Source organism: Corvus moneduloides, chromosome 2, assembly GCF_009650955.1.
Source record: "Corvus moneduloides isolate bCorMon1 chromosome 2, bCorMon1.pri, whole genome shotgun sequence".
Taxonomy (NCBI): domain Eukaryota; kingdom Metazoa; phylum Chordata; class Aves; order Passeriformes; family Corvidae; genus Corvus; species Corvus moneduloides.
Window position 1 is genome coordinate 54,874,391 of NC_045477.1, and position 23,858 is coordinate 54,898,248.

Genomic DNA, 23,858 nt, shown 5'->3' on the forward strand with positions numbered 1-23,858 from the left:
AAGCTGGTTTACATTGTCTGTAAACTCAGGTTTTGTTACAGGTAAGATATTTAAATGCTGCTTGTTCATGCTGAATGCCAATGACATTGTGCTGCAGTACTTGTTTTTCCATGTGTATCCATCGTGTGGCCATCAACGCCAAATGTGGTTTTCACGGCCTGGGTTACAGCTTGTCTTTACTTTCCTCCTCCAAATTGTGCTCGCTGGTACTGGCTATTTAAAAACAAGCCCACCAGCAGATTCAGAACATCCTCTCACCTCTGGGCCTTCCTTTCCTTCCTGAAAGCCTCCTGCTAAAATGCTACTTAATACATCTAGAGAACAGGAAGAAATCATCATACAATTGGGTTTTAAGCCCAAATACCAACCAAAAACATTCTACAATATTAAAAATTATGTTTACAATGTGATAACAGCACTTTCTCAGTGTGAATGGTACGGGCAATCATAAAAGCAAGCACCTTAGGCCATCTCTACTGAGCGCAGCTTAAGGTATTGGTCCTGGGGGAGCATGAGTGACTCCCGTGCTCAGCAGAGGAGCTCTGGTATAACATATCCACTGACCTGCACTTGAACCTACCACTTGCTGTTTTCCTCTTATAATCTAAATCTGGAAATTCGCTGTCTGGTCAGTAGCGTACTACCAAATCATTCAGCGAAATGCTCTGGATGCCATAAAAGCATGCCTGTGCTTGCAGCGCCATAGCAAACGAACTTGTAAAATATAGCCTGAGCACGGCTCGCAGCCGCTGGCATCGCAGCGGACGCATGTGCTGCTGCGGGGCACCTTTGTAATGCAGCCAGGCAGCAGCTGTGTGCATTGCAGACATTGTGGGTGGGTGGCTGTCTGCGCGCTCCGCAGCTGTCCCCGCCGCCGCGCCAGCGCCCGGCCTCCCCGGAGAGCGCCCTGCCCCGCGCAGCAGAGACCGATTCCGGAGCACCCTGTCAGAGCGGTGCTGCTGCTCACACCCGTCCTCCTCAGTGGGGTTTTCGGGGATGTGGCTGCCCAAGTCACAGGGAGCGCCTGGTCAGCCCAGGTGCAGCGTTCGGCTCTGAGTAACTCGATCGGCTGCTGTATCCGTCTTCGCAGAAAATGACTGCAGACACCGACTATTTTGTGGACATATTTGTGTTTAAAAATACCAGGCATTAAACTGCAGCTTTGTAGTTTTGCTGGTTTTATTCCCCAGCCCTGAAGATCGGTCAAATCCATGCATTTGGGTGAGCCTGCATGTTTGCTGCCTTTCAGCAAATCCCTTGTGTGGACCCCGGTTGCACTAAAGTCACACGTGTGTTCGTGACTTCAGCATTTGTAAAGGTTACTATTAATCCTTCCATAAACCTTCTTACCTTGTGCCACTGAGTAAGAAAAGCAGCTCTTAGTTTTCGTTACCAAAAGAAGTGCAAAAATCCTTCATTTCCAAGTCTACTTGATCTGCCCTGAGTGGAGGGATGATCTTGGCCATGTTTGTAGATGTCCCTGGCTTGAGGTGTGAGGGGGCTGGGGCAGGCCGGCATCTCAGAAACGTGAACCTTCAGAACTGCATCTTCTCACTGCAATTCAGAAACTGCTGCTGCAGCTGTAGAGGCCACCGAAGGCTTGGATGGCAGCGAACCCCAAGGATACTGGCAGTCAGAGAGAGCAAAGTGCATGATCTCACCTAAAACTGCCAGAAATCACTCTGCATCTTTCTATTGATCTTTGCCTCCCTCCCTGAATGAGTAACAAGGATCCCCACAGACTAGGCAAGTGAGAGACATGAACAGACAGCAACAGCTTTAAAAGCGCTTACTTATATTTAGATACTTTTAACTTTCTACAAAAGTCTGACACTCTCCAGGAGTCATCACAGGTTGGCTTCTGGGGTGTTTTCCAGTTTTGTAGCGGAATCCCTACCAGCCATTTTAATTGATCCTGTGAGCACAGGACATTTTTCACAGTGAGGTGAGGTTTTTTCAGGCTGTGTTTTGAACTGACACTTGAATAACATCAAGCAAACTGTTGACTCTTCTTAATTTGTAATGTGGCACTTAGCCTTCAAGCAGGAGCGTACATTTTGTTCATTCTGATTAAAATACTGGAGTTTTTAAAGCTGCACAACATGCAGGAAAGCACCAACTGTGCAAGCAAAACCTTCTTTTTCCTTGCCAGGGTAACTGGTGAGCTCTACTGGATTTTCCATTCTGGTGATGTGCTCTGGCCACAGAGGCAGGGCTGTGGCCCTTGGGGAAGTAAGGGGTGGCAGGGCTGGGCACACAGAGATCTGAATCTTCAGGACTATTTGGGGAGTGCACAAAACATGAATGTGGGGGCTGACTTTAAAAATAGCACCTTCCTTACAAGTGTCAATACTGAAGCTCCAGCTCAGAACACAGGGATCGCAATGATGCAAGTGAAGGTTAAGCAGCTTCAGTGCAGGATTGGGAAACCATAGCTCTAAACCCTTTCTGCAACATCTGACTAAAAAGAGAATAGGACTTCTTACAGGCTTAATGTCATACTGAAAGGGATTTTTCTAGGCTTGGAAGAGCAAGGGAAGATGGAAAAATGAACAGGATTTTTTTTAAATCCTTCTCTGACTTTTTATTTTTTCACATCAGAATATTCATTTCTTCTTTCCTCTCTCTTCTTATGGCAAAGCAGCTGTGCTGCCCCCAAAGAGAGGCAGGCACAGGTTAGGTATTGGGGCCAGTTAGGCGAGCCTTTCTCATTGCCTGGCTGAGGTCCTTTCTCAGCCATGAGGCTGCTCTACCTTACCTAGAAACACCTTCTAAAAGCAAATTGAAAAGGGGAAGGGAAAGTGGAGTTACATGCAGGATTTCTGTCCTGCTTGCTCCCCCTGACCTAACAGAGAGGAGAGGAAGGCAGAGGAGAAAGCAAGCTCAGAGGAGTCTCAGCAGATGCTTTTGTGCTGCCTCAAAGCCCTCTAAGTGCACCTCTAAGATATCTCAGAGCCCATAGCCAGTGGCAGCACAGACACCATGGGTCTCAGCAAGACTAACACCCTGCACAGCTTTGTGATGCTCGAGTTGCTCCACTTAGATAACAAGCACTGGTACCCACTCTTCTCAGCAGGCCTCCAGGGCTTGGCAAAGGGGGCACAGGTCCCTTTTGGGGACCTCTTTATCCCTTGAAGAAACCAACTAAGAAGCAAGGAGAGAGGTAGATCTGCTGTTTCCAATGAGGCCTGTGGGTCAATGCCGGAAGAAAACGAAATGATAAATTACATATTGTATGAAATTATCAAATCTTAAGCTTTATGTCCAGAAACAGTTATTTTCATTACCCACTGAGGACCGTCTATCCCGCAACTGATAGACTTTGGAAGTTGTTTCATCAGTGCTTGCCAGACACGCACTTCTCTTGTCAGATCTTTGCTCCCAGGGAGCACCGGGCTTGGAGAGCCCTCCTATGCTCACAACTTCTTCTTGGATCACAATGACTTCTTTATGTTTACAAAATCTTTATTAGCCCCCAGAAGCATCAGATAAAGACAAAAGACCATAAAAACGTCCATAGGAGATCAGACCAAAGGTCCCTCTAGCCCAATATCCCCTCTCTAAAGCTGACAGTGGGGAAGAGTACAGGACTAGGCCAAGCCTATAGTAAAACTACCATGATATACTCTGTCGACCTCTAGTGATTTGGAGGTCAGGGACTTCCTGACCCAGATATGGTATGTTTGTGTTTGAAGGCAGAGAAGGATTTAGATGTCTATTCCAAGCATTTGAATGCTACAGGAAAAAGCACTTAACTCAGCTGGTGAGAGAAATGAAAGTTCACTATAAATACAAAGCTGTTGGAAGCAGACCAGAAGTTCATTTCAAAGCCCATGCATTATCTCCAAGAACAAACCCAGCATTCTGAGGTCCAAGAAGCATCTTTTAGCTTGAGAGGCTCTGACTGCTCAGAATTCCTGAAGCAGAACTCACCCAGACCTCTTCTTTCTTTCAGGTGATCCTCCAGGAGAAAACAAGGAGGATGAGGAGCTCTTAGCATGTAGGGCTCAGGCATTTGAAGCCTTCCCCTTCAATAATTCAGACAAATCCTAAAGGTTCTTCTCAGATTAAATAGCAGGTAAGGTAGGTGTTTCCTTCAGGCATCAGACCAAAACAGTATCTCATCCTGGAATGTGGTGGGCAAGTGAACTATTTACTGGCCAGAGCACAGCTATCCCAGCTGCAATTAGTGCAAGGAAGTAGTTCAGACGTTGAAGTCAAGGGGTTATCATGGGGGCCTAAACTCAGGCCAGACCATTGGGCAAGTCCTACACCACTTGGCAAGTGTGTGCCAGCAGCACCTCAGGACCACACAGCTCCAGCGAAATGCTGCCTCACTGCCACTGGCAGTGTTCGGACCCAGGTCACGAGGACAGCCACCACAATGGGTTTCAGCAGCAGCAACAACAAAAACAAGCACAGGCCTCTCTGCCACATGAAAGGCTGCACAAACATTCGTTCCTCTGCAACCTTTCTGCAGGGCCCCGGTGCTCACATGAAAGAACAACGGCACTTCAGACCTACCCCACTTTTCTCTGTCAGCCACCACATCCCCTATTGAAATCATTTCCTGTTTTATTTTTAAGATTGCTGCTGTCATAAGCTGTTGCTGGCATGGGGGTGGGGATGGGAAGGTGGTGTCTGCCCAGTGAGCACAATAGCCAGCTGCCACCTCCTTCCCAAGGTAACTTTTACTGTTGCTGCTCTGCAAGACAGCATGATGGCAGAGGGAACACTGTGAGGAGCAAGAAGATGGATGCTTGTCACTTTGTAGCATCTCTCCTGGAAAATCAAGGAAAACAGGCTTGATAGGACACAGGAAAAAAAGCAGATTTGATGTTTCAGATCCTTGTGGTGCAAGAAAATAAAAGCTGCAAGGGATAAGAGTACCTGTTTGAGGGTGAGTCTTTATAACTGGAACAGTGATGCAACATAAAAATCCAAATTCTAGTTAGCAAGAGTGGCAGCTGGCATAACTGTCTCCTCTCCTTATGGCACCCATGGCAGAAAAAAAACAAAAAAAAGGAAATTTCAAATTGAAAATGACACTAAATGACACTGTTAAGCTGCATTATTCCTAGCATTACCTTTGCCTCTGGGTCCCAGGTTCATGCTCAGTTTACACTGGGACGGGTCTGTTGGTCCACCATGCTCCCGTGAGGTTTTTTACTTGTCTTAAAAATATACATAGCAAGTGGCATAGTTTGAGTGAGATGAGGGTCAGATCGGAAGGCAGAACTGAAATTAGTAACAAACCAGCTGCTGGAAATTATTTCACAGACTCTGGAACAAACTACTCAGTTTCACTAGGGGCCACTGTGCAGCACAGGATCGGCCCTTTCCACAGGACTGGCGAGAAGGACCAGCGTCACATCGTGGGCACCGCTCGGGAGAGGCGGGTATGTTTTGGTGCAACAAATTGATTTGAGGATTGCCAAGATTTTTTTCTCAAAGGAACTTCTTAAAAATTCACAAGCAATCCCCTTCTGAAGCCAGAGTAACTGAGAAATTTAGCTGGTTTTTTTTTTTTTTTTTTTTTAATGCCAGAACTCATGTAATTTTCATGGCTGTGAATCAGAACATCTTCATTCTTGTGGCATGTTTTTCACTTTTATGAACACTAATTTCACTACATTTTTAGAGTGGTGACTTTAGCCACAGCGTGGCTGCTGCTGAGTTCCCACGGCTACCAGTAGGACTTTTATGTGGGAAATCTGTGGGCAGCAGGGAGCCTCCCTGTTTGTATCAATATGAACTTCCCAAGCACATCAGACTGACATTTTCTCAGCCCCAGTCAGAGCACACATGCTCTCACTTAGAGTTCTCTCTTCCTAAGCTGAAGGACATGTGTGATCATTTTAATTTCATCGGGTTTTTAGCAGGCCTTTTGCACATACAGAAATCCCTCACAAATGAGGTTTTTTTCTCTCCAGCAGCAGAAGCCCAATCCTACAAACTGCTGAGTGCCAGTTGTAAGGCCCTAAGGGACTCAAGCAAACACCAGGAGATCCTGGTGTGGGGCATCCTTCCAGCTTTCACGCTCCCAGCATTCTGGAGACCCTCAGTGCTGCAGAGGCACCCATGATCCCTCTCCACCATCAGAGACCAGGCTGTCAGTGCTGGCAGGTCATCACTGGCACAGCCGTCCACAAGAGTTTCCCAGCCTTTCACTCGGCGGCTACGCATTCCAGAGATGACCAGACACAAACACATCTCCTGTACTTGTGTACTGGAGCACTTTCTGCAGCTGAGTAATGACTCGAAGAGCACATTAGAAGCATATATATTGTCTCTTCCAGCTGAAAAATAAAAGCTGGTTTGGTTTTTTTTTCCTCCTCAGAACATAAAAATGTAGTGGGAGAGCAAAAGGGGAATTGTATGGCTTCAGCTTTCTTAGAGACAATATATTGCAGGGAAAAATTAGCCATGGTGGGACGCTGTGTTCAGTCAGCCTTTAGAGAAGCCCACAGACACAACAGGACCACACTTAGTGATTGTATCTCACTATTACTTCCTATTTGCAGAACTGCAATCACAGTAATTGTGGAAAGGTTTCAGGTCCATGATAATTAATAAGAGGCATCCATACTCAGGAGTGTGAGGCACTGGGAAGCAGGGAAGCAGAAACACTCAATCAATTGCTTCTCACTTCGGTCAAAAAGGCTGATTTCTTTCTCAGTGAAAGATGGTCCAGCTTTGCCTGAAGCTGAAGCCAAGAGAAGTCCTTAAACCCTGATCCTTCAAAACACTCACAGCTCCCCTTTTTTGATTCAAAGTGTTCAACTCCTTTATGAACCTGTCCTTTAGCAGCTGCTGCAACTTTCATTCTTTGTACCTGGCTGCAGGTGAAGTCCACAAAACACTGCTCTGGGCATATTCCTCAACATCATGCCACGTGTCACACATGAAGACTGCAATATTGTGAGATATGCTGCTCTTCAGCTAGCAGTGAGAATGTCAACATATAATTTAGAGGGCTTGAAATGGAAAATATAAAGCTGAAGGTAGTTTTTATTGTTGTTGCAGCCAAGATAGTCTAGGGCTGTAAGTGTGGTGAGGTTTGGAAAGAGGCCCTATCTTTACCAAGACCAACAGACGTATTCGGGGGAAAAACAAGATAACCTTCTTTTAGCTCAAAACTGTCACTTCTGGGCTTTAAAGTTCTGCATATTTCACTGCTAAAACCTGGAAACTCTTTTCCCGAGCGCAACTGTCTTGCTGCTGTGCTCATTGTAGGCTTACAGCAGAAAAAGGAGCATGTGCTCAGCTGCTTAGCACAGCACAGGGCTGTGCTGTCATTCATGATCAGAGAGAGCCCTGGGCAAGTTAAACACCCACAACCCATTGTGGCAACAGGGAGAAGAAAGGTCTCTCAAGCCTGTTGCTAAATGGTGTCATGTTTTGGCAGTGCTTTACTTAAAAGGCTCAGGACAATGAGGGTTATTTTAGGAGTAGAAGCATTGGAGAGTATTTAGCAAGATTCAGAAGCTGTAAGGTGCACCAGGAAGATTTATCACAGAGGGTTTGTGTACTTCTCTGACATCAGGACAGTGGTTTAGTATACCTGTTACAAGATGCACTGAGTCATTTGCAATCTCCCTTATTCTCATTATCTCAGATAATGAGACTGGTAGCACATTCAGGGCCTGTTTCAATCATCTTTCAGTGAAAGTCAGAAAGTGAAGCATCTAGAGACACCACACCACACCTAGATCAAATTTCCCACTGAAAATCCTCACCAAGGGCTAGTGCAACCACTAGTGCCAGAATGGCAAAAAGATTTCTCTGCTGTCTATAACTTAGCCCTGTTTTGAAGGCAGTGTCAGTGTCTGCATGTGCACATCTGTATCCTTTCCCTTTGAAAAGCTGCTGAATTCCTTGGCCAGAGAAGCTAAATGTGATAAAGATCTCAAAGTTACCAGCGTTTCTAAAAGCCACATGAAAATAATTGGCCAAATAGAAAAGAGGAGACAACCTCTATGAGAACTCAGGCTGAAAGTGGGGCTGTGGTACAAACCTCCATGTTATGATGTCCCCTGACGCCCACTCTAGGGGGAAGAAGCTGTAACATTTCAATAGGGAGAACGGCTTCAACACCTCGTAGTGCTCACCTGTTACACAAATCCACCCAGTCTCAGCAGCCCTGATGTTCGAGTGATTCCTTATGGACATTAGGAGCATGCTCATTTTCAGGGCATGGATCTACAGATGTGGTTTTGCTGGGGACCTCAGGGCTTCGACTCTTTGAGTCAGCAGCCAGCTAATCACTCTCTACTGACTCCCTGACCTCAAGTGCCCGCTGGGCAATCCCACCCAGCATCTGCAGGGAGAAGGCATATGTGCAGATGAGCCGAGTGTTGGGCTCGTGAGAGGGGCTGGAAAACAAGAAATGTGCAGAAGAATAAAGGGGAGCAACAAAAACGGGGCAGAAAAGAAGAAGGTCAAAACTTTGGTCTCACTCTGCAAAACTTGTAAGAAGTTTCTGGTATCGAGTCATATGAAGGGAAAGTGGGTGGCTCTTGAGACACAGTAAAAATGAGATTAACTCACCTACTAAATTCTCAGTCATCCTCCTCTTATAACCACTGCCAGGAAGTATGAATAACCAATCTAAATTTAAATAGAACAAAAAAGAAAATACTATACAATATGACTAGTCACCAAAGAAACCATGAATTTGCTCTTTTAATAATTAAAAGCAAACCAACAAGTTTTCCAAAGCACTCATCTCTTGTTCATGAAATAAAATACTATCTTCACTGCCCATGTATGCCAAGTGTGCTGCATTATCTGCCCAGATAATTGCATTATTTTTCCCATTTGGATGAAATTACATTTTGTGAGAGTGACAAAGTAATTCCCCAAGTGCCAGTTATTTCTCTGCTTAGAAAATACCATGTACAGTTATTCCATTCATGGAAGAATTGAAATGCTTTAACTACCTACTTGCTCATATTTTGTAAATATGGAAGAAAAAAATGTTCATTGCCACTACCAGCATGAGACAAATGTTTTATTGCATACGACCAGGGCTGAGAAAATTTCCACCCCAAGCCCATTAGAGTTCAACTTGGGACAAGCCTTACAGACTGGGTTTTTTTTACTTCTTGCTGTGCAGAGCCAGTGTACTCCTACAGCTCAGCTCAAAGGCTACGTGCTTTGACCTTCAAAACCAGATTTCTAGATATCTTCACTGACGGATATTTTTAACGTGTTTACTTCACTGAACATTAGAAATATTATTAATATCTGTGTCTCAAGAGCTCTCCTCCAGGTACTGCCTGAAATGTAGCTCTCTTGGAGCCATTTGGAGAGAGACCATTTTTAATCCCTTTCAGCACAACTTTTTCACTCAAGTCAGTGCGTGTCGATACTATGCAAAATAAGTAAAGGTGGTAGGAATGAGTTCACAGGCAAAACTCTACATGAGTCAAACTGTCCCCCAGCTACCACATTAAATTGTGCTGATAAGAGGTGAGATTGCCAAATGCCATGAAGACAGCTTTGGCACATTAGCATCTGAGAGAGTTTTTGCCAGACATGAGTGTGGTCCCAGATCTGAAGTACATTAAAGCCTTTTAATCACTCTGGATTCGGCTTTAGGAAAGAAGGGCAATTTCTGGCATTGTTGAGTTAGGCTGAGTGAATTGAAACAACCCAAGTCGTTGAACCGTCAGTGCCGCTGCAATGGAAACAAAGGAGGAAGCGGAGCTGAAGGGATTTCTGAGAAACATCACAAACCAGTTAAGCGGGCAGGAATTGGACAACCTATCAAGCCATATGGAAAGAGGCTGCTTTCTAGAGATATGCCACCTACAGCCATTTTGTCTTTCAGTGCTCCAGTAATCAGATCCATACATATGGATTATGCTACTGGGCAAGAAAAAATATATCATTCCACAATGTCCATAAATTACAGACATAAAGTAAAAAAAAATGCATCTGCTTCTGCACCGCTATGCACAGCAGCTCCTGACTAAAAATTAATAGTGTATTGCTTACTGTGCCTACACACTGAACCTCAACAAGTTTAATTTCATCTTAAAATCACAAACCTTTGCCTTTTATCAGAGAGAGAAGAGAGAAATTAGCACTCTCTTTTTCATGTTTCAGAACAGAAGTATGAGTTTGAAGTCCTGCATTTGTGAAAGAAACCATCGTAGCCTGTTAAAACGAGCTTTTGGTAGTGAAAAGGTTAACTAATTTGGTTTCTCCGATAAGTTTATCTATGATCAGAACTGAGTCATACAGAAAATACTCCTACAAGATTTGACCTTTTACTTGTATCCCACACTGAGATAATATACTTAAAATGGATATCAATAAGAACTTTGTTTTAAAAAGTATATTTAAAATAAATTACTTTTAAATAACAGAAACTGTTTTCAATTAGCCCTGTTAAAGGAAATCAACTAGAAAGTTATGTATGCTTTTTTATTTTCTTTATATAAATTATACCCAGGAGTCCTATGATAGCAGCTCTGTACAAACTATGCACTACCTTTATATTTATTTCTTATCAAAATAAACTTAACAAATTAGATTTGTTTTTACAGCACTTTATATCCAATAATGACAATGTTGTATTGGTCCCAGGATAAAAACAATGAAAGTAGCAGCTGAATGGTATTTTTATTAAGAGTTAACAAAAATGTCTTGTGCAAACAGAGTATATAAAGAAAATTAATTCCATAATTCCTCATGATGAAGGCGTTCTTCCTTTTTTTTTCTTTTTTTCTCACAATATCAATCTCATTTTGAAAGACCATTTTGAGGGGAAAACTTTAAGTTTTAGCACAACTTACTCAGCAAAATGATATGGCTGAACTTAAACATTGCTGACTGCTAGGATTTAGTATTAGGACCTGGTAAATGTTTTGATAACTTAATACTTTTTAAAAGAAAGCTTGTTTGTTACTGAAGATTTTAGGATCCCAGAAGAAATATAATCTAAAAATTAACAGAACTAAAGATCCAAAGAGATGTTTCTTCTTTTTCCCATTTTTTCCATTTCCTGTACCTTAAACTGGTTCCTCCATGCTAGCATTTTAGAGGCCTTTTTACTGGTGGTAGATTCAGATGTATCTAAGATATTTACCATACAGCTCAGCAAGAGCTCACGTTTTCCTCCAGCAGTGGAAAAATGGCAGGGCTAATGGTCTGGGGTTTGTTCCTAAAAATGAGTCCTTATACCAAAAAAAAAAAAAAAAGAACATTGTTTAGAACATGTGGTTTGCTGCTATTAAGTTAACAGTGGAAAATCTCATTACTTTTAAAGTTAATTTTATTTTGTGGTGGGATTGATCTCTAGACTGAAGCAGATTTTGTCTTAAACAGAGCCTCTAATCCTACCTTACAGTCCTCTGCTCAGCAAGTCACTCTCTGCATAGCTTGGCTAGATGCATGTTTAAAGTTAAGTGATGAGTTAAAAGGAAAAAAGGAAGAAAAATAACTTTTCCCCACATGTGTCTCTGGGGCTGTTAGCAGGCACTCGTGTGCCCTCTTCTCCAGCTCTTGCTCTAACTACAGGGGTGTCCAACAAAGATCTTGGGTTAAAGAAGCTCTTTTAGCAGTGCTAACAATGCTTCTGCCTCTAATGCAAGATTAGAGTGCTCTGAGAGACAAATTAGAGGTTGGGCAAATTCTAACACCAGCTCCATGTAGGAAGCACCGTGGAGAAGCAGGGGTGTAAGAGAAGCATAACGTGGTCTGGTGGCCCAAGGGCTCTGAAAATCAGAGGGGTGAAACAGAGAAGAAAATAGTACCCTGTAAAGATTTCTAGTCCAGGTTTGTTTTCAAGTTTTCAAAGCAACTCAGCTGACTTCTGACTTTTCATTGAGGCTATAACGATTTACAGTAACAGAGAACCAAATCTGCAATTTAAGAGGAAAACAACCCGAAGACAGAAGACTTGTTTATAGCCTGCATGCTATATATGCATACATATATACATATATCTCCTACTTACAAGTTACGATGACTCAGATCTAAACTCTCATGGTTTAAAATACGAAGTGAGATTCAGAGTCACATAATATTTGCGTTCCACCAACAGTTCAGTGTTTTGGGGCTTTTCTTGGTAACATATGATCATACCATATAAAATTCACTCTTGTGCAAAGGTGAGCCATTATATCGTAAATTCCACTAACAATAACTCTCGTGTAGCTCAAGTCTGTAAGCTATATTTCAAGACCCCTTTAAAACTTTGTACTCAGCCATTTCCCTTGCACTTTTCTAGATACCAGTTCACCAAGAAAATTTGACACATGAATAACCAAAATACATGCACACAAGATCACTGATTATTTGATTTTTTTTTCTGAATATCAGTCTAGCTCTTCTCAACTAAGTTGCCAAAGTGTGAGAGCTACATCTAAAAGCTGATTCCCTTAGCCCCACTGCTACTGAGGTCTTGCTTCTCCATCAGTGATAATTTAGAAAGTCCCTCGGTATTTTGGGGGAAAGAATATGGACCAGCTGCCCAGCAAACAAAGGAGCTCTGACTTGTCTGAGCTCATACGTACTCAGCAATGCTCTGTTAAAAGTGTCTCTGTCTCTGTCATGGTTTAACCCCAGATGGCAATCAAGTACCACACAGCCACTTGCTCACTTCCCCACCTGCACCGATGGGGAGGTGAATTCGAAGAAAAAAGTACACCTCTTGTGTTGAGATGAGCAATGATTCAAGCAAAAGAAAATATTAAGATAATAATAATTGTAATGAAAATACATTGGGGAGCTAGGGGGTGTGTAAATAAAGCCCAGCAGAAACAAGTGATGCTCAGTACATTTGCTCACTACACACTCAACACTGCTCAGCCCACCCCCAAGCACTGATAGCAGCTCCCAGCCAAACTCCAGCAGTTTATATTCTTATATAAGACATTCTGTGGTATGGAACATCTCTTTGGCCAGTTCAGGACACCTGTCCTGGCCATGCTGCCTCCAGATTTTGGCAGAGCATGAGACAGTGAAAAGTCCTTGATTGAGAGTAAGCACTACTTAGCAACAACTAAAACATCAGTGTGTTATCAACATAATTCTCATATGAAATCCAAAACACAGCACTGTACCAGACAGCTGAAACCGGGACAATATCAGTGCAGTTCATTAGTTTGTTGAGTTACACTAAAATTTTACAAAAACTGAAAACAGAGCAGAGGACTGCTCACTGCCCCACTGTGAATAAGAGTACCTTGGGATGAGGGGTCTGATATTCACAAGGGCATGAGATCCTGCAGTTCCCATACCAGCTAGGAATAGCAGCAGGTGTTCAACACCCCTGAAACACCAGGTTTTGAGCTTAAAGCACATGAATCCTTGAATGACCTCCAAGTGGTGAAGTGGCTACTCTCCTTTTGGGAGTAGCAGCCATTTAGAGCATTGATAAAGATTTGGGAAATGAGTTCTTGGTGCTGGATACAACTATAAAAAACATACAAACTGAATTTGGGTCTTACCAGAAATTCTTTGTTTTACAGATGTACAAAAGTTAAATGTAACTAACCTAGAGCTGAGAAAATTTCATCTCTTGGCAGGTGTCAAAACTATAAGCCAAGACAGAGAATGAGAGTGAGACCTTGCTTAAACAAAGGGTGAAGCTTTAGAGATGTGGCATTTATCTGTGCCACGGGGTTGTGAAACCAACTCATTTTTGACATCTCACACATGTGCAGAAAAGTGAACTTGCAGAAAGGAGTTATTTCAAGAGCTGAGTGAAACTAGCTGGCTCAGTTGGCAGAGTTTTTCTGTCAACTTTCTTATGTTTTGCTGCATACAGTTCTATACTCCAGGAGTTTTGTTTTGAGTTTTAGCTTCAAACAAAGCAAAACTGATTGTAAACCACTGTGTTTTGACTTTTCATGTTGAAACTATATCTCACACCGAAAGTTTCAAAAGCAAAGCGTACAGGACTGGTAGCCTGGGGTAGCTCAGCCTGTGTTCAAGCTGACTGACTGAGGGTCAGAGACAAGTTCTCCTTACAGCAGTGATGCTGATACCTGGTTTTTCTGTGCGGTCCCATGTCTGTATGAAACTACTCAAACCCATCCAATTTTATGTCGTTTTCTTCCAAGAATATTAGAAGAAGCTTATAGACAGAGTCGTCCGATTAAACTAACATTAAATAGTGGCAAATCAGTAATTTTTTTCTTAATAGATTTGTTTCTAGCTAGGTCCAGTAAGATAATTATAAAGGCTTCTTCAAACAGAAATCCAGACATACAGATAGCACTATTTTCTGCTAAATGAATGCTGCTTGTTTACCTGTATCTAATCAGATATGATTTGCCAGAAACAGCATGGCAGTGTCCAGAAACACCTTCTTGGCAGAAGCTTTCCTTTATTTTCCACATTAATGTTCTTAGAAGCCCTTCAACCCAATTGTTAACACATTGGAGTATTTTAAATGGACACAGAAAATAATTTATATCTGATTTACAACAGCATTTATTATCATATTTCCATGACCATCATTTAACTTTCCACTATATTAATAACTAAGACCAATTTTACCTAGCAAGCAATCTAAACCCTCAAACTTGACAAAAATATCCTGTGCTTATTTCTCTTTCTAACCATCAAAAAAAGTCACTACAACAACCCTGGGTATCAGCATTTTTTCCTGTGTGATTCACTTACACCAAGCAAACCCTCTAGACCTACAATTTTCCTTTTTTGAATTTCTGCTTAACCAATATGATCAACAGGTCCCCTTCTCTGTGGGTGGTGATAATGTCAGTACACCACTGCCCAAATAACCTTTCCCTATAGGGAAATGCTAACATTTAACTCTTTAAATTTAAACCATGTGTATTTTGGTCTCATAACTGCACTCTGTATTAACTGCCTTTTGTTATGAATTTATATCACTAAAAATCTTAATGAAACCAGTTATTGGAAATGTTAAGTGCAGTAGACATCTAAAATTGGTGTATGAGCTAACATATTTAAAGGGTGACTAAATATTTTACCCAACCATTGTAAGCATGTTTTCAGAATTACTGATGACACAGCTCTGCATATGTTCAATGTAAAGATGTGTCTCAGAAGAGCTGTTCCTTCCAGCCCATTCCAGGGAACATAAACAATGGCTTTCAAATGGTTTCTATCTCTTTCCTTCAACTTATCCAGAAACATAAAGTGTCATTCAAGTGCTGCCTACATGAGACCTCCACCAAGAAGAGCAATTTCTGTGTGCATTGATCACTTCCATTTTCCCTGCTGGTATTCCCTGTGAGAGGCGCTGCCACTGCACATGGTCTTTGTATGCATTGCCATTGGGTGACCACAAATATACAGCAGCCAGTGTAGGAAAAATATTGGTATTTGGGACAAATACTCAAACCACAGATTCAACGGTTTCCCCAAACTAAATTGTTCCTCAGTAAAATTTAACACAACTGCAAATATTAAAAAACTAATACATGGATTAGCTCTAAAACTGCAATTATATTAAAAAATAGTGGAGGGGAGAGGTGGAAAGACTGTATAAAATTTTTAAGTGTTTTCTGTAACCTCTAGAAATGAAACAGTTTATTTAATGTTTACACATATGATTTAGGTAGTGTTTACACAGTTCTATACTTACGGTCATTGTTTTAATTATGCATTTCATGTTTCATCATGTAGATGTGTTATTTAATACATATATAATGTAAAAAAATTATCTTTGGAACAGTATTTTTTAAAACAGATACCAACTCCCAGGTACAAATTAGCACTGCCTTTTTTTTTTTAATCTGAATTCTGTAGCAATTTCCATAAACTATCTGTTTCACTGCCCAGAATATCCTCCAGTGCCCTGGACTAATATTAATAAAAGGAATGTATTTTCCCAGTCTGTCTGGGGAAGGCTACAGGGGCTGACAAATTATATTTTGAAAAAACAGTCATCTGAGATAGTTCCATCACCTCAAGTTATTCTGTGGGCTTGGTCACAGATTTCAGGGTGCTTAGGTGTTAGCTCTCCAAGGCTTGCCATAATGTGAATTCTTTCCCATTTCACAGTCTTTCCATTAATTCCCAATCCATAAACTTTTATCACATGCCCTGATATTTGGTAAAATCTTTAGAAATGCCATTATACCCTTCTTAAGAGACAAACCATTCCCAGTTCTCTGTAGGAGTTTTCTTCCACCTTCATTCAAGATCAGATTCGCAGTGATCAGAGATGAATGACACCAAGAGGGTATCTGTTTCTTGTTTCAAACAACCATTGCAGCCATGCCTAAGGAGTCCATCCTGAAAAAGATTGATAAATACTTTAAAAAAAAAAAAGAACAGAGTTCACGGAAACAGTTCTCTCTTTCACTTGCAAACTGTAAAATTAATATCGTGCTTTACTAAATCAGATTTTATGATTGCTTTGTAAGTCACCGTCCATCATGACTTTTTCTGTAACCATTTTTTTAACTTCTACAAAAGTAGTCCAAATTCCTATCAATCATAATGCTAGTGAGTGATCTTAAAAAGTTCACAGGAAAGTGTTCTTTGTTTACACAATCCTAATCAATGCCTGTGGTGAATTTTATCCAGAATTCACTACTTTCCATTAGCTTTAATTTTATTTTAAGATGAGTTATATATTTTATACATATACCATATATAATTTTTATATATTATATACAACAAATTCCTCTTGTTATAAAATAACAATTCAGAAATGCTCAACCCCACATTGTGCAATTTATATATAACTATACTAACTAGTATAGTCAAGACTTTTAACTTCCCTCTTATTCAATAGACCATCAAAACTGGACCTCATTAACATAAGTTTCTAATTGCATATCTAATTAATGAATTCTTCAATTTAATTTCTTTAATTAAAGAAGTATTTTTTTAATTAAAGAAATATTTCTTTAATCCCTTCTATCCAAGTGTCTGGTACCTGAAATTACCGCTTTCTTCAGCAAAATTAGGTTGCTGCATCATGCCCAAAACTGGGAATTAAGCTTCCTTTAGCCAGACTCTTAAGAATTTTGAACCTCAAACGACTACAGTCCTGATGAGAAGACCCAGGCTCCTGGCCAGGACCTTCCATGGTGCATTCGCTCAACAACAGCAACTCCCAACACACACACACAGGTTCAGTTCAGCCACTGTAATTCAAAGCAGACCCTTGATAGCATCCCATTGAATACGGCACCTCTGTCCTTGTTAGATATGAAAGTACTTTCCTGCCTCTATGCCTTGTTAACCTGACATAAAACACTTTTGACGGAATTACCTTCCCAGACGTGATACCTTTAATTTTGTTAAGCATTTGCAGAGGCATATTACCTTTTACAGCAGTTTTCTAAAGTGGAAATTCAGGTGCCCGAAAGAAGGTACCTAATGCCTGCAAGAATACCCTGGAGTACCCAGGATATTTGTGCAGGGCTGGCACAATGTGGGACCTACAGGTGACTTTTGACCTTTGACAAAATACCACACCTTTGAACTGGCACTGAGAAGCCAGATGGGATCCCTATGGGCTCTAAAATGCACAGGCCTATGTTTAGGCACATGGGTTTTTTTCTAAAACTAGTAAAATAAGCCACCAAAATTAAAAATCGAAAGAGACTGAACATAATTTTATATGATTTCACTTAATTAAAAACCTGGGGGAAAATAGCAAAAACCTTGAAGAAATAATGACACTGAACTGTGCCATAAATCAAGTCTCTCCTGATGGGAGAGAATTTTCTAAAAGTCCTTGCAAGGAGTTTCAAAGATAAACCGAGACTTTTCCTTGAGTTTCAATGCTGCTGGATAGCTGTTTATTAAGTCTTATCAGAGGAACAGAGCCACTAGCGTGACCCAGGTACAGCACAGAGCACAGAAAGCAGGAGAGAAGTCTCTAATTATTAAGATTTACACAGCCTTTTAAAGATAATTTAACCAATGGTTACTAAAAACATATATTATTTTCACTTTCCTACCAATTATTCAGTAACACAGCCAGGAACTGCGGAATTCCCTATCCAATCATTCCAAACTACTTTTACTGCAGAACATGGAGTAGTAGAAGAAGGAGAAGGAGGTTTAGAGAGCAACAATAATCCTCCATTTTGGTATTTTTCACTCTTATCTATTTACTACAAAGAGAAGCCCAAAATCTCTAAATTTTTCACCCTGTGACAATCTTACATAGTAGTCTATCACCTAATTCACACCACTGTATTTTCTAGTTCCTGTCTGACCTTTGGTAATTTTTTCCAAGGTTTGAGGCTAAAACAGTGTTTTTCAGGGGGGTAAGAACCCTTAAAAACAGGCAGAGAAATATTCTCGGCACTCTGGGTTCCTACATCTCCCCCTCCTGTTTGAGCCAAAAAGACTTCCTTGGCAGCTTTGTCCGTGGCTCTAGTCTAGCACAGTGAAGTATACAAGGCACACATACTAAAAGAATTACAACAATAGTTAAAACATACAAACCTATCTTCAGAATTTTTCTCCATAAGGATGTAAGGTCAAACCAATTGAACAAATTGTTCAACAATGATCCACTTTCTTCTCCAAGTTTAGCTATTCCATCCTCTAATTGCCATATACTTTCATGGATGGATTTTGAATGATCTGACAAATTCATACAACACATACCTTCAAATTCTTCACATCCATGTCCATGCACTAATAGAAGATAATCAATTGCTGCTCTTTGCAGAGTCGCTTGTCTCACACTCTGAACATCAGTTAACATATCGCTCAGTGCGAGAGAGACAGCACGAGATTTCTTACTTAGCCAACAGCGCAATTGATCCAATTGTCTTAAGGCTGCTCCTGCAGCAGCACCAGGCAAAAGGAGAGCTGCAGAAAACCTTTGTCTAAAATTCCAAGCTGCAAATTTGTCATTACAATCAGATTTATATTGCTCATCAAATCTTTTCTCCCTACTCTTATGTTCTTTTATCACTTTTGCATTAGGTGTTAGCAAAGAAAGCTTTCCAAAGCTGCATGGACCACCCTTGACATTTGAGGGAATTGCAGGCCAAATTCTGTCCCCACAAATGAGAAACATCCCTCGTGGCAATTGCAATGGAGCCTGGTTGGACGGTGTGTTCATCTTTAAGGTTGAATTGCACCAAGATGTTGCATTTCTATGTATTTCGTAATTTGGAGTGACATCCGTTACCTTGTCTTTATTTTGTTTCAACCCTGGAGAACTGAATATTACACAAAACTCCATCTTTATTGAACCAAGAATTTCCAATTCCTGAGGTTCGTAAGGAGCCTCCAGAAGGGATTTGGTCCAAACATCCCAACTTTCCACTGGATTTGAAGCGAATTGTGAAAGTTTTAGATTAGCATTTTTGGAAGGTGGCCATTTGTCTGCTGGTAGACTGACCAAACATATTGAAAATGGTTTCATTGGCCTTGAATGAGTTAGACAGATGGTATCTAGGCCTGATGCATTGGCCAAAATCTCCCAGACATTTTCTTTTGGTTGTTTTACTGGGAAAGCTGCATTGCTTAAGGCAGTCAGTGAGATGATAAGGCACAAGTGTAATACCTGATTGAGCTTCATTCTCAACAGCTTTATCCCACATAGGAATCTCTGATCTTTAACACAACTTCTACCACACTCTTACATACAAAATTTACACCATTAACTTTCCCACTTTTTACATAAGACTCAGTCCACAGTTCTTGCACAGAAAGACAACTGATGTCTGTGGCATCGACAGTAGTGTTGACACTGATTCACGTCTGCGTGCTCACCTCCTTGTTCCTGGAGTTGATTCCTGCTTGTTGCTGGACTTGATAAGGTTTCCTGGTTTTTGCTGGAATCCACTTCGGTCCTGCACCTGTTGAGACACAAGCATACCCTTTGCCCCAAGTTATTAGTTGAAATGCACTTTCAATTTTCCCTATCTCTGGATTTCTGATCTAAACCAAAGGGTTTGCCTTTAACTTTGCCTATATGGTGTTGGAAAATGTCTAATTATAAGCGAATTTGATTCTGCAAAAAAACTGGTTTTTAAAAAATTTAAAATGTACAGTGCTTTATTCAAGCTCATTTGAGGCGTAGCCTCTGCCTCCCCCCTTTTTTTGTTTAACCAAAAAGGGACTTTAAAGTTTGGTGTGTTCTTTCAATAATTGCTTACCCTGTAGGAAAATGAGGAATACCGAAGGAGTGATGTGCACCCTAACTCATTAAGAATTTATGTAGCTCTTTTGCTATATAAGCTAGACTATTGTTTGTTTTTATCTTTTAAAGTATACCTAATGATGCAAATGCTTGCAGAAAATGCTGACGTGCATGTTTCGCTATTTCTCCTGTGTGCAAAGAAGCAAAAACCGCATTGGAAAATGTATCCACTGGCAGATGGATATTTTTATATTTTCCAAAAAATGAGTATTTGGCTTTTGCCGTTCTGTCAAGAGCCTTTTGAGCCTCAGGCGTAAGAGTCCTGGGAGACATGATGTCACAGTCTCCTCTTAGCAAGTCAAAAACTGAAGCAAGTCCATCATTGGTGTTCTCCAGTATACTGTATTTTCTAGTTCCTGTCTGACCTTTGGTAATTTTTTCCAAGGTTGGAGGTTAAAACAGTGTTGTTCAGGGGGGTAAGAACCCTTAAAAACAGGCAGAGAAATATTCTCAGCACTCTGGGTTCCAACAAAATAACTTTGTCTAAATCTCATCCTTTCCTGTACAAAAATCTGCTGGAGATTATCATTGCTTGTTATCTAGATCCTATAAAGGCCATAATGAACTAGTCATATTCACAACACTTTTATACTTTCTGAATTCAAATTTTAGAATACCACTACATTTTAAAAGTTAAATAATCAAAAACTCAGCAAACATTAATATAGGCTCCATGCAAACCAAAGAATACAGCTTTTAGCTATTTTAGAGTGAAGTTTTTAATTCTATGTTTATATACTATTTTTTCTCATTCAGCAACTGACTGCTTGATACTGTTCACAAGAAAAGTGTTGTTACATTTGTAATTAAATAACATCTTGGAAAAGACATGGCTGCCAACAGCACAACTATTTTACATCACTTCGTTGCAAATAAAAATTCTAAAAATGTAAAATCAATTCCCACTTTAATGTGCTCCTTGCAGCCAAGCCTTGGAACTTGTTTTCATGTTTTCCCTCAAGCAAATTTCCCTTGATTCCAGGAAGAGTTTGGCGGGCCATCATATCACAGTAGCACACAGTCCTTTGTAGTCCTTCTAGAAATGGCTGAGGAGAAGGTAAACCTGGCTGGACCAGTTAAACAGAAGATGATTGAGATGAAGTTGCAAAAAAGAAGTTAGATACAGGGCTAAGATGTAGCATGTGAAGTATTTCTAGAGGGGTGTGGAAGCTGTTGCATTGATGTTGTATGCAAGGCAAAAACAAAGGGTGCACACTTCTGCTTGCCTCTGTTTAAAGTAGATCAATTTAACTTAAAGTGATGCCAGGGGATCGGAAAGCTAAGCTTCTGGAAGAAAGTAATGCAAATTGTGTTTGTTCAGGTGAGGATGCTCTGGCCCAGACCTCTCAGCTACATGCTGATGCAAATGGTAGGGGGAAAACTATTTAATGTAAAAGGACAATGGAGATACAAGGTATCTGAATAAATGTAAAAGACAGAAAAACAGAAAAATATTTACAATCATCAGAGTTGTGATGGGTTGGAACAAGCTTCCAGCAGCACACAGGGTGGTCAAGGCATGTCCTGCATGGATTTCACAGTAAGTTTGGTTTTAACAGCCAAAGACTAGACTTGATAGACCAGGAGCCCTCGGTAATGAACCAGCAGGGTCTTGGTTCTTTACAACTCTGCCACAGCTTTCTGACTGTGATCATGAAACATCAAAAACAGTCTCTGTATATTAAGGGAGATTGCAGCTAATACCCAGATGAACACTTACAGGAAAACATAAATATTATAAGAGACATTAAAATTATTATGAGATTATTTTCTGCTTGAGGCTTATTTATGGAGTAGAAAGTTAAATACTACTTTTGGTTGCTTCAGACTAAATTCTAAACATTTCTGCTTTCAGTTGCTTCAATGAGATTACTCCAAGTTTACCTTGAAGTAAATGAGATCTGAATTCAACACTGTAATTCTTTGTTTCTTGTGGGAAGACTGATGAATATTGCTGATTTCATAGTCATGGGGGGGAGGGGGGGCAGTGAGTAAGCAGTGGTAAACACGTCACAGAAAACAGTAAAAAGCAGAAGACAGCTTTACGTCTGCCCTTTGCTACTTATAGGTCAAGATTACACACTGAACAAAGATTATTAAAAAATGCAGACCAGCCAGCTTTCACTTGGTTTTAGTTTGGAGTAAAGTAGCCTTCAAAAGCTATATTTTAAGCAAACTTTTTTTTTTTTTTTCCTTCTTTGTCACAGCCAAATTCTCCAGTTCGGGAATTTACAATATTTTCCTTTTTCCAGAATGACACCTGCTGGTGGGAGAAGCATGGATGAATTGCAGATACTTCATAGGTTTGATAGTTGCTAACCAGACATATTCTCTGAGCATGCTCATCACCTGGGCGCAGGCCAACTGTCGAAAATAAAGATTTGGAAACTGTAAAGGTGCTATAAGGAGTATGTTGTAGAAGTAATATAGTTTTCCAATATGATTTAATGCTTGCTCTTAATAAACCACGAAGCTACCTAGTACTAAGACAGTGCTTCCATGGTGTTTCACTGCTGGACACTAGCCCTATTTCAGGAAGCCCAGAGCATTACTATGTCAGCCAGAAGGAAACCCTCCCTACCCAATACAAAAAGCTGCTGGGCTGCTTCAAACTCTCAACTGCAAATAAAACCAGCTGCTAATGCAACTTTTTGTGCTTACCATCCCAAAAGACTAGATCTCAGAGACAAGTAGTGTGCACACGTTCCTGACTCGGTATGGGAGGACACAACTGTGAGAGACAGAAAGCAAGGTGTACCTTTACCAAAACTGTGACAGATACTGCTCAACACACCAGGCAGTGTTAGGCTCTGTAATGGGCTTCCATATTCACAGCTCCTCAGCTGCTGGGTCAGTTGCCACAGCCTCCCCTACAGCTAAACCAAGTCAGACCAGAGCTTTTCACTCTTCCAACACATTTACAGCAATATTTCTAAAAGTGATTTCCAGTGCTAAGAACAATATACAACTCTATTTCCTTTTTCTGAGCTGCATAACTATCTACTGTCTTCTGTAAAGGCAATCTAAAATGTAAGGTGCTCAAGACCCCGAAGAAGACTCTGAAATTAGACTCTAATCTAAACTGTATGTTTTAAACACTACTTATGAAGAAATTGCTGTGGAAAAAAAAACTAGTTATAAAGAAAACTACTATATATTAAATTCAGAATTAGAATTCAAGCAAACCTTTCAAAGTATTTACAAGACCATAGGCAAATAAACACATTCAAATGTGTTCCCCTTGGATAAATGAATACATAGGTGTTGTTAGGGCATACCTCATTGTAACATCAGAAGGCACACTTTCTTGTTGATTACACTAGCTTGTTGATGGCATTAGACTGCAATTTAGGAGATTTGGTTTCTACACCTGGATTTATCATTGGCCTCCTTTATGGCTTTGAATGGGTAACTTCACAGCTCTGTTCTCTCAAGTATCCTGTCTGTGAAAAGAAGGTAGCATTGCACTATTCTCATGGTTAAAAGACTGATTTCCAAAAATTGATTTTATTTTGGTAAATGCAAACACATGAAAAGGGGGTACCTTTCTACAAACTTGCTCATAAGACACACAAGACTTGAAAAGATAGTTTAGATCTGGAGAGTTTTTTAAACATTTTTTTTGCAAAGTTGATCAGAGTTTCAGTCCTACCTATGGTTTTACACACTTCTGTTTGTACTGTCCTTGTCACACATTTAATTATGACTATCAAAATCTGGAAAC

At 40.7% G+C, this 23,858-nt stretch overlaps 1 long non-coding RNA gene across 5 annotated transcripts in view; it reads right to left on the reverse strand.

Annotated features, from left to right (window-relative positions):
* Positions 1 to 8,667: 8,667 nt before the first annotated feature.
* The window catches only part of LOC116439755, a 94,730-nt gene continuing 79,539 nt past the window's right edge, over positions 8,668 to 23,858 (reverse strand). For 2 of the 5 annotated variants that reach the window (XR_004238259.1, XR_004238260.1), the window contains 2 exons: positions 19,705 to 23,577; positions 8,668 to 16,245 (listed from right to left, as the gene is read on the reverse strand). This is a non-coding gene — a long non-coding RNA (uncharacterized LOC116439755). The remainder of the gene's footprint in view (positions 16,246 to 19,704; positions 23,578 to 23,858) is intronic. The other 3 variants (XR_004238261.1, XR_004238263.1, XR_004238262.1) reach the window with 3 other exon arrangements.